Source organism: Rhagoletis pomonella, unplaced genomic scaffold (genome assembly GCF_013731165.1).
Source record: "Rhagoletis pomonella isolate Grant_MI unplaced genomic scaffold, Rhpom_1.0 Rhpom_scaffold_00005, whole genome shotgun sequence".
NCBI lineage: Eukaryota > Metazoa > Arthropoda > Insecta > Diptera > Tephritidae > Rhagoletis > Rhagoletis pomonella.
This window is the reverse complement of record NW_023458559.1, coordinates 49,513,316-49,525,977: the sequence shown is the minus strand read 5'-3', so window position 1 is coordinate 49,525,977 and position 12,662 is coordinate 49,513,316.

Sequence of the window (12,662 nt, the reverse complement as noted above, 5' to 3'; positions counted from 1 at the left end):
ATAAAAATCAACAGCTTCTTTGCAATATTTGCACTTTGATTTCAGGCGGTTTTTGAATGCCGACGATACAATTTTTGAAAAAAAAAACATTTTTTTACCTCACTACAAATTACTATGTAAGTATGTAGAAATGTGTAATTTTAACGCTTGAATGCGCCGCTGACGGAGTTATACATACGTCACTCAACGGGCTGTTTGTCTCCCTTGACATCACTTTTGCATAAGTTGATTGCATACATGTCTACATGTACTTGAGTGCCTTGTGCAAATATATGTAATTGAGTGTCATTAGAAAAATTTTTAAAGAAATTAAATTTTCTTATACACGCAGTACCAGTACTCGTATCTGTACTTATAAAAAGAGCTAGTTTGAATATTACAACCATCCTTAAAAATAATCATTTCCCCCACTTAAAACAAATTTCCACCAATTCCATACAAATGTTCCATACATTTACAAGTTGTGCGGCCATATTGGTTTTCCACTAACAACTACTGAAGCACTATTTGGGGCTCAAAGTACATACTCACAAACATATATACATACATACATAAGTACATAACTAGATACATATGTATGTATGTACGTGCAAATGGATTATGAAAACCAGTTTGTTATGGTGTAAAATTTAACTATTGAATTTGTTTCCAACCAACCGGCATTCCACCGTCACCGTCAATTAGCCATGGCGTATCCTTTGCTCACGCGATACATGCATAAATACATACATACATACATTTATATGTACTCGCACACGTATGTACATATGTATAAATGGACGTCTATTTATTTAAATATAAATAATATGATTTTAATTAGCTTTGGTTTTGAAGCGTCTGTAATACTTTTTAGAACTGCACTGCTAAATTGTGTGCCATCGAATGGCCAACAGTTGGTACAAATTACCGTGAAATAAAATATTGGGAATACTTATACAAAATTTGTATGAGTAACTACATGCATTTGTATGGCAGACAATGAGTTATGATTATAAATGTGCATGCAAATATTGTGAAAACATAAACATTAGGGTGCATCACTATGCATACAAAAAAAAATCGGCACTGTTTTTTCATCGGATCTATAAAATTTTAAGGACTCCGCCAAAATATTTTGAAAAATACTAAGATTTAGGTGAACTGGATCGATTTGAAAATATATAAAAAAAAATATAGGTTTTTGTTTAATAAAAGCAGATTTCAAAATTTGTTTCCAATATTTTAGCGAAAATCTTTCGATATGATAAATGTTATAATTCCGCGTGGAAACCGGTAACTTTTTTTGATGAGGCACCCTAATGTACCTTCTAGTATATGTTTACATCTGTACTTGGCGATACTGCTCAACGATTGGTCACGTTCGCAGTGGTTTGACAAACTTTTCTAATTACTCAAATATATAATTTTGGTAAACAAATGCAATGTTGAAATTAATCTGTGGCACATGTACTAATAAATGTGTAGTATAAACCTCGGTGAATGTATTAGTATCTACGAATTTTTGCTGTTGAAGCTGTTGACTGCTTTTGTACGCAATTTGATCGTTTAACATAATTCAAGACTCGATGATTGTAGTTTTATTATTAAAAGAATTTATTTATTTTCCCTCCCTGGGCCAATCTTCAAACTTTACTTAGATTAGGTTAGGAGATGTTAAGATGGGATGCTTCTCATAAAATCCATTTGCCGTTCCGAGGTGGTAGTATTCTTATAGGATGCAGCGTCCCTTTTAAAGGGGGCGGGTCGGTAGAAGATCTTTTACAGAGTACACACCATCAGCCTTTCCAGATATACGAAGCAGCGTACTACGTTGCGGATAATTTGCCCAGTAAAGACACCGTCAAGTCGGTCTCACCGAGAAAATAGAGAGTGTGAGTACCTTTGACTTCATTTTCTTTGCCTAATTTCAGAAAGATGGACCTCAGCGAGCTCTTGGCGAAAACCAGGCCACATACCACCGCATGGTAATTTTCGCCTAAGGTAGGCCAGAGATGGTCAATGGATCTATTTATTTTATGTTTTCACAATTTTACAATTTCTCTTCCCGCGGTGAGCCTAAATACTACACCGGATTCTCACTAATAGCACCTGCTTGGAGTACGATGAGGTGGAATCATCTTAACAATTTCTCTTAAGCTGCCCAGTTTTTTATGAGACTGTGGTGTAAAAGCATCCGGAATTCTCACCCTGGATAATTTTTTCATGTACAGTTGCTGGCTTCTTCAAATTCTGCTCATTGGATGAGCAGCTAGTGGTTTCCATGTAGTCTAAAGCCGAGATCAGATGGGCAATTGGGAAATGGTTCTACAGTTTAAAATGGCTGGGAATGCAGATTTAGCCTTCCTTGTCTTTATATAAGTTGCCCTCAATCGAAAAAAGGTACGAGAGTCCAAGCATTGACAACCCTTAACGTTCTGCGCGATACGAGACCGGAAAAAAGAGCTGAAGGATACAAATATACGTGAAGCGCTTTCTGTAACTCAGAAACTTTACATCCAGAAGACCTATATAAAATTCACTGCTTTCTCGTTTTAAGAGAGCAATGATGTGTCCTCCATGCTTGCCGGTGAATGACTGACGCAATGCGTGATCAATACTGGCCTAGACGACTGCCAACGTCAACTTTGACCCATATTTCAGAAAAGCACAATTGTATTTCAGAAAAATATTTTTAGAATATAGTTATCTTTTCTGAAATACATTTGTGCTTTTCTGAAATACATTTGCCCTTTTCTGAAATACATTTGCGTTTTTCTGAAAATAATTTGAACTTTTCTGAAATACAATTGTGTTTTTCTGAATTTCATTTGGCTTTTTCTGAAATACATTTGGCCTTTGCTGAAATACATTTGGGCTTTTCTGAAATACATTTGTCCTTTTCTGAAATACATTTGAGGTTTTCTGAAATACATTTGAGTTTTTCTGAAATTCAATTGGCCTTTTCTGAAATTCATTTGGCCTTTTCTGAAATACATTTGTGTTTTTCTGAAACACTGTTGGAAAAGGTATAGTGCCGAACTGGTTCCGTACTAGAAAATTTAGAACCATGGCTAATGCGCGTTAATTCTCTTTTGCACGCTAGCAACTGGCGAATTTAATATCTCGATGTCCTAGGAACTGTCAATTGCCCCCGCTGCATCCCTTTTTCGATGGTTCTGACCCAGTTCTAAATTCAATAGTTCCGAAACAGTTCTAAAATCGACAGACGAAAATTATCAACCTTTTTTCAGTGTTTTTGCTTATTCCGTGGGTGCGATTTTAAATAATTTTCAATTAAATGTGTTTTCAATTTGAAATTAATTTATTAGAATGGTTTCAAGATATGTACGTTTGAATACCTTTGGTTGTAGCTGAGGCAGAGGTCCTTGCTGTTATTGGTTAGATTTCAGAAGGCCCCAAGATATTTTTGTATTATTAAACAATGAAAAAGCATATGTGAAGTGCAGAGTGATAGGGTATTTGAACGCAAAGCCCGCCAAACAAATATCTATGTAAAGTAAACAAGACCCCCGCTGCATCCCTTTTTCGATAATTCCGAACTAGTTCTAAATTCGACTTATTAGATCTAGTTCGTTCTGCATCCCTTTTTCTATAGTTCGGAACCAGTTCAGAATTCGTCACCTTACATATAGATTTCTAATGATTTTTTTTCCTTTGGGACATATGACTATTGTGAGTATTTTGGATTTATCAAATTTGCGTATCACTGAACAAAAACGGTTAGAAGTAAAAAAGGTAGTTACATTTTTTTGAAAAACTGACCCCTTTTAAATTTTTCTTGCTTGCATCAAAATATAATTTTCAGAAAAAGTGGGCTTATCAGCAACTTTTCACTCTTAGCTAACGATATGGCATTTTAAAAAGTGAAAAAAATAGTTTTTTTAAGCGCCACATTTCGCTGATTTCGAACTGGTGGGGATCTAGTTACTGGCAGACTGTCAATCGCCAGCACTTCCGCTTAGAAGATGGTAGCGGGGTGAGGTAGTCAAAACTAAAGACAAACATTCAGGATCTTAAAAAATACTCTCGCATCTAGGTAGTAGTTATTTTGTTCAAAGAAGAAACCAAAAAATTTTCTGAGAAGGACCACCGATCTTTCCAGAGAAGGAGGAAGGACGACCTCCGCTAACGCCTGCAGACCCCGCTTCTAATACTCTCAGTGGGTTAAAGAAACATCAATTTAGCAATTAAGGTCTCAACTTATAAGATTAGGTTGCAGTGGTGGAGGAGAAGCTCGGCCAAACACAACAAAATGTGAGCGCCAAATATATGTACGTACATATATTTATTTATGTGGGCAAAACTCTTACAGCAATAAGCGATTAACACATTGAAAATCAATTGCTGCTATCACATTCTATATAATGTTTATCCCGACGGCAAGGTGGGACCATTTGGTAGCGCACAGCTAAATATCATAAATTTATGTATATACGCCAAACCAGCCAAGTAAGCATCCACCCAACAACAACAAATGCTGCAAGATGCCAAAGCAACATCAGTGCTCACTTGAAAATAAACAAAATCAGAGCAGACCTTGTTGGAAGAGTGTGGACCAAAGTTGCATGCAAAAGTCACGAGTTTCCAATTGTGGCCACACACGGAAAGCGTCAAAAGTCAAAAAGTTACAACAAAGGGGGAAAGGTGTACACATACATACATACATAAATATGCGCTTATTTGTGTATGCGAGATGCGTTTATTTAACCCTTTCTAAAGTCAGAAGACACAACAAAATGGGGGGTGAGTGAAAATAAAATGATTTATTGCCGCCTGTTTGCATATGTATGTGTTTGTATGTACTACGAGCATATGTATATACCCTGTGGGGAAAATCTCTAGTTCTGAACTGGTGCGCCTGTAGTACGTTTAGACCCAGTACTGGTTCGCGATAAATCTCTTTTGCATACAAACAACTGGCGAATTCAACATGGCGATGTCCTAGGAAGTGTCAATTGCCCCCCGCTGCATCCCTTTTTCGATAGTTCCCAACTAGTTCTAAATTCTATAGTTCCGAACCAGTTTTAAAATCGCCAGACGAAAGAAAAAAGTATCGTGTTTTTTCAATCTTCTCGGTTCTTCCGTGTGTAATTTTACATTATTTTCAAAGAAACGCTTTTTCAATTTGAAATTAAATTTGTTTGAATGATAGTAAGAAATGTACGTTTACATACCTTTAGCTGTAGCTGACTTTGCAGAGGTGCTCGCTGTTATTGGTTAGATTCCAGACGGCCCCAAGATGTTAATATGTTAACACAAAGTTTTGTTTTGGATTACCAAATTATGAAATAGCATCTGCGAAGTGCAGAATGAAAGTGCATTTGAACGAAAAAGCCTCCAAACACATATATATGTAAAGTAAACAAGCCCCCCGCTGCAGCCCTTTTTCGATAGTTTCGAACTAGTTCTAAATTCGACAGATAAGATGTAGTTCGTTCTGCGTCCCTTTTTCTATAATTCCGAACCAGTTCTAAATTCGTCACTTTAGATATAGATTTCTAATGAAAAAAGAGAAATAAAATAGTTTTTTAAGGAGTCCCACATTTCGCTGATTTTGAACTGGTGGGGATCTACTTACTATCGGACTGGTTCGTTTTTGGCGATAAAGATCTTGTACGGAACTAGAAATTTTATGCACCAGTCCGCGGTTTCCCTGCAGGGTACATACACATGTATTTGTATAAGACGCATGCGGGTGCTGCAACAAATGCGTGAATTTTTCGAAACGCTTAATTGGCTTACCACATCAATTTAATTGCCTTAGAGACGGCTTTAAATTCAAGTCGAAGGATTCACATACAAATATATTTCAATTGCCATACATTTACAGGTAAATTAGGCCATCAAGTGTTTAAATGACAACATCAAAAGATTAACATATATACCCATAAATACATATGTACATATGCACATATGCTGCAGCACGTGACGCTCATATGAAAGCAAAGCGCCCAAGCAAACATAAATAAGCCGCGTCTTCTGGCTTTTATGCGGCCGCCCGGAGTGTGCTCTTCGCAATTCTGCTTTTTTTATTGTGACAGTGCGCTTCTTAACGCCACTTAGCGTTTGTTGCTTTTTTTGGTTTTTATTTTTGAGTGCCATATAAAGGCGACATAAAGCTCATCTTTTGCCAACGAAAATATAACCCTTTGAGCTGCTCACTTTAAGTATTTTGCAGCCTCCAAGTTAGCCATTTATTCAACCGTTTCCAAACACTTGAGTTTCGAGTAGAATTTTCGCAACAGTCAAGTGTTAAGCAGCCAAGCCACTGCGTGCTGCCTGTTTTTTTTTTTTTGTTATAATGAAAATTTTCTTTGATATTTATTTACATAGCACACTTAATCAATGTTCTTACTTGCATAAAAATCTGAATTTCCATCAATAAAAAAAAATCTTTAAAAAATCGTTTTGTTCGTTTCTACCGGTAGCTACCTAATCATGTTTATATTTTTTTCACGTTGAAATGGACCGACATATTTCAATGAAATTTGGCACACAGATAGGTCTTGATTAATTAATATACAAGATAAAAAGAGAGTTGCCATCTTTTTGAACGTTGAAATCAATTAATTAATTAATTAATAGCTTAAGTGAAATATGAAGAAATAGAATGTGGTTATTAAACGAAATGGGTTCAAAACAATTTATTTTGAAGAAGGTTGCCACTTGTTCAGAACGTAAAAATCTATTAAACTTTTAGTTAAATCAAATATATAAACACGGTATCAAAAAAGAGAAGTTTAAGAATGTTTTGTTTCGAAAATATTACTAAATAGGGTTGCCATCTGTTCAGAATATCAAAATAATTTAGATCAGCAAGCAAAATGAAATAAATTAATATGGGTATCAAACGTTAGAGGTTTTAGAAGCTTTATTTAAAAAAAAATTTCAAAGGGCGGTGCCACCTGTTTAGAAATTCAAAATCATTTTAATTACTAACTGATTGAAACTTTTTAAAGTACATACATAGGTGTCAATTGGAAAGAGTTTAAGAAGACTTTATTTCTTTGTTTATATTTTTGTAGAAGGTTGCCAGCTGTTAAAAAATACGGAATGAATTTAACTAACAACTTAAATTAAATATTTTGATATGGGTATCCAAAGATAAGAGATTTAAAAGGCTTTATTTTCGAACATTTTTTTTGAAGAGCGTTGCCATGTGTTTAGTAATTCAAATTCAATTTAGTTTAAAAATCAAATAATATATTTTAGTTTGGGCGACAAACGAGATAGGTTTAAATAAGCTTTATGTACAAAATATATTTGAGGAGAGATGCCACCAGAAAATAAGGTTTCTTCTTCAAAATATTTTTAAGAGGGTTCTTAACTGTTTAAAAGTAAAATTTAACTTAGTTAAATAGTTAATTGAAATATGACATAGAGTTATATTAAATATTTTCACCAAATTATTTTGAAAACATTTTATAAAAGAGTTGCCACGTTCGCAAAATTTACGCAAATTAACTCTTTCCGTTTATGTTATATCAATCTGGCGTTGATATAAAACTAAAATTATATTCTTACATATAAAGACTATATACCAAGATAAGTTTTTCCTCAGAAACGTTGACCGTGTTCTGAGATAATTAAATATCGAAAATGGCTCGATGAAGAAAACCATCTGAATATGAGCAACCAAATGATACGCATAATTCGATAAAATTAAATCATATGTATATCACGCTAAAGCTAATTCCAAAATAAATTCAACAGTTGTAACATCAAAAAAAATTTAGAAAAAAATCCGAGAAATTCCAATTCTTTCCAACTTAGCAAAAAACGTATTGCTCTAGAATAAGTTTTGTCCACATTCTAGTTTAAACATAAAAAAATTCACTACTAAGCTCTCAACAACTTCTATACTCTCTATTTTAGCCTTTGTGGTGTAGTCGTGCAAAAAAAATTGCGATTATCATATTTACAAATGCATACATATTTCAAACACATGAGCTACCTAAAATATAAACAGTTACCACAATGAACATACCAAGTATTTAATGTCTGTATATCTAATGCATAACCTCAAAATAAAACAAAACCAAAGCAACTAACAAAAACAGTAAATAATAACCCTCGTTTTTTTGTGCACACTTGAACTGAGTGAACTGCTAGAAACAGTTACAGTTCGGCTTATTCGTTGTTTTAAACAACGACAAATTTGTTTTGCGGTTTTCTGGTTGAAAACAGAGTTTTGCTCCTGACAGTTGACATTCTTTTGCGGGTGTTAAAATTATTAAAATAATTGAAAGCGTCACACAAGCAGTACACAAATTTGTGCGATGAGTTCAGCGTTTCTGATAGAATTTAACATAGCACACGAGTCGATTGTTCTTCCTCTTCACTCTCCACCTGGGCTTTTCCAAGCAAAGAAGGCCTTCATCTTCCTCTATTACCACTAGCGAGTATCATATTGAATACTTTTAGGGCTGGGAAATACACATATGTAAATTCGTACGATATGTCGCTACGCTATGTTTAGGTCCCTGGAAAGCTCTCACAGCTCATCACTCCATCGCCTTCCGTGCTCGCTATCGCAGCATCGCAAAATTTTTCCTCAACAGCTGATGTTATCACCTGCGTTTCTGCGTCCTTAACTCGGCAGGTCGGGTTCATCTTCATCATATAAACCTTGCATCTCGTTCGTGGAATGAGAACTTTTTTACACAGCTGCCTACTCTGCTCATATCAGCATTAATTGGAAAAAGGGACCTATAGCTCGTTTCTGTAACCCTTCTCTACCGATTATTTCTCTACTGGTAGAGAATATACATACGTCATTCTCTAGTACTCATTAGCAGTAGAGAACAAGGTCTTGGTAAAGAATTGTTACAGAAACGAGCTAGTGATCTGTTGGTCTTCAAGGTGCGTACGACGAAAAAAATAATAGCGCTTGGCTAAGAATTTTTACTTAATCCGCTGTAGAGCCCATCTAAATGTCACTTGTCTCAGTCTCTGATACCTGAGAAGTTCTAGTGTAATTTTTTTAAGACAGTACCATTACTGATAAAACCTTCCGTGAGTTGAGTATAACAACAAAATTGCTTCCAAGAAACTACAAGACAAGATGCATGTCCCACACATTCCCCGAAAGTTAGTGCAAATTTTATTTCGACAATAAAGATGACCGCCATCGACTTTCGTCACCGGCTTGGATTTCAGATTACCAGGGCTAGATCACCTAACAGTTCGATTTTTATATCAAAACAAATAGTGAGTAAGGTCATACAGATAACGAAAAAGAAATATCGACCCCGTTGCGCGAAATTATCGTACCACAGTGTGGCGACTAGAAGAAGCTACATAGCTGGCCAAATTATTTTATTAGTGTCTTAGATAGATAAGGTCGAAACTAAAAAAATGTTCTAGGGTCAGGGTCGGAATGCCAAAATGTGTTAATATGAGAAAAGTAGTATTTTTATTATTTGTGGTATACGTTTTAGAATGCTATAGCTATAGGGCCGAATGAATATTTTTTAGAAAGAGAATTTGAAGAATATATTCTAAAATATCTTAAATATGGCTTCAAAAAAAATTTTGTTTCTGGTTTTCGAATTAAAAAATTCTTCCATGAAGACAATTTGTTTTTTACACACTGTGGGAGTGTTTCTCGCGCAAATATACGGTTGTTCCTTTGAAGTTTATAACAAGTTTTATGTTCACTTTGAAGCAGTCTTCGTATAGATGCCACTTGCTAATAGCAAATACACCTTTTGAAAATAATTTTTTTTCTAATAGCTGTAGCGTTAGTTGGGCTTATAATAGGATTCAATAAAAAGCCTGAAAAAATAAACTGAAAACAGCGGTAATACATACATACTGTCTACAAATTCACCATACGAATTCTAGTTAACTATCACAAATTAAATATAAAATCTATATATAAATACGCCACAAAAAATTATTAAAATCCCTTTTTCAGGGCACCGTTCGCTCGATTTCAATGAAAAATACACCAATTTAAAGGATACAACTTCTTCTAATCCAGAAATATTAATCCCGTTAGGTAGGGGCGTGGCATCTGACATACAGACTAAAATGTGAAAACCGATATATCTCTAACCCCAATTACACTGGGAAACTGAAACTTGGCCCCGATTCATAAATTCTAAATACCACACTTATGCCGAAAAAGGGCAGGTATTGAAAAAATGGCGTGGCACCTCACATAAAAACAAAAATTCTCATATCGCTTACCTCTGGAACCGCTTACGCTAAAGTCCTGAAATTTGACACAGCAACATACGTTGTCAATTCCGTACCTACGGCGATGAGCGGTAGATTTTGGAAAATGGGGCGTAGTATTGTTTACATTTTTTCCTTCGCGTTTTACTTGTCTCCTTCGCAATTGCGCCAAAATGACGCTACGCAAAAATTATCCTCTCTGATGAGCGCAATCTTGTATTCTATCATTCTTGCCTACCAGCATATAAACCTCGTCTCAATCTTATTAAAAACATTTGAGAGACTAAGCTAACTTATATTAAAGAGCTAATGCTGGATAAATCAACAGAGTCCACTCTTCATAATTTAGTTTTCCAAATGTAAAATACTCTGAAGTAAGGGGAATACAAAACTGAAATGACAGTAGTCGAAAGTTCTAGCTTTAATTAAAGCCTCAGTGGAAAGTTCTATAAACTTTTCTTTCTTTGCCAGAGCTTCTCAAATATTTCAAAGAACGGGATTATTTGACAGTTTTATTTTGTTTATCTCAAAATGTGGACCTGATGGAAACTTTATACTTACAGATTTAATATTTGCATCACTAAAATCAGTGTTGCCTTGTGTTATGCAGATGATGCAGCAATTAACATCTCTCATAGACGTCAAAACTCGAGTCGAGAGAACATTTGAAAATGTTCACAACTGGACTGAAAACGTGTGGCTTTTTACACGGAAATATAAGATTTTACTCGCATGCTGGTCTCCACCAAATAGTACTCTAACTTCTAAACTATTTACCATATAAAAGAGCTATGTATGTATGTATTATGGACAAAAAACTGAGGTAGAAGTTGAGTGTGGAAGAGAGAATTAATAAGGCTTCTAATGACTTATACGCTTGCAGGAAAACGCTCGGTAAGACATGGGGTATATAGCATAATGGGCTTGGTGATCCCTGTTATCGCTAACGAGTTTCTGTCGAACGATTTTACATGCGGCATAAACTTCATTCTGCTCAGAGGAATAGTTGGTGTAGGGAAGTCCAGCCGGTGGACTGCGGCCAAACTCAGCACAAGGGTTGGGTGGGGTAACACAACCAGTTGGTCAATTTAAAGCGCTCGATTATATATATATATATAATCGTAATTTCGGCCAAAAAAACTCAAATTTTTGGTTATAATACTGGGTGGCGCCGAATGAGCTATATGGTTTGACTTCTTTTTAACAGTTTTCTTTGGGGATATTTGAAAGAAAGAGTGTACGTTAACAAACCAAGAACCATTATCCAACTCCAAACTAACATTCGAAATGAAATCAGGGCCATTACACTCGAAATTCTACGAGAAGTTATGGAAAATATGCTAAAAAAAGCACGTATGTGCGAAGCAGAAAATGGACATCACTTACAGGATATCATTTTTCAAAGCTAATTGCAAAAAATTCCCCAATAATATACTGTGTTAAAAAAAAAATATAATAATCGCATAAATAAACAAGTAAGAAAGTCTAAGTTCGGGCGGGGCCGAACATTAAATACCCGGCGCAAGTATTACATATAAGCCTTTTCACCTTTCCGAAAGCTACCGCTACATGGTAAGCCGGGGTGTATCAATTTTGAATAAATTAGCGTCCTTAAATTTCGAAATATTGACGTTTCGAGCATTTCTAAAATTTACCGTTATATGAAAAGCCGTAATTTTAGTCCGATTTCAATAATTTTGAACGTTTAGCTTTTATGTGGCAAGCACAATAACCATACCGAGTTTGGTACAAATTGGTAAAACGGTTACCGAGATACATATATGTGATCATAAGTGGGCGGTGCCACGCCCATTTTCCAAAATTTTATGATAAGCGTATTTCCTGATAAAGAATTGTTCCAAGCATCAATTTTGAATAAATTAGCTTCAATATTTACGGATTTATCGAAGATTTCGTATTTCTCCAAATTACCGTTATATGGGATGTGGGCGTGGTTATTGTCCGATTTTTAAAATTTTATAATATTCTTATTTTTCGTCTAAAAGTTATTTCAAATATCAATTTTGAGTGAATAATCTTCAGTAGTTACTAAAATATCGCAGTTTTCGTATTTCTGAGAATTACCGTTATATGGGAGGTAGGCGTGGTTATTGTCCGATTTTGCCCATTTTCAATACCATCCGTCCTACGCCCGAAAGAAGTACACGTACCAAGTTTCGTTAAGATATCTTAATTTTTACTCGAGTTATCGTGTGCACAGACGGACGGACAGACGGACGGACAGACAGTCACCGCTTAATCGATTTCTCTTTTCATCCTGATCATTTATGTATACATTTGTTTATATCTATCCCGATTCGTTTTGCCTGTTACAAACAACCGTTATGTGAACAAAGTTATAATACCCTTGTGCACAAGTGCGCTCGGGTATAATAAATCAAAAGAATTTTCACTTCCGTAGTGTGGCATAGGCATAGTTTTTTATACCCGAGCGCACTTGTGCACAAGGGTATTATAAC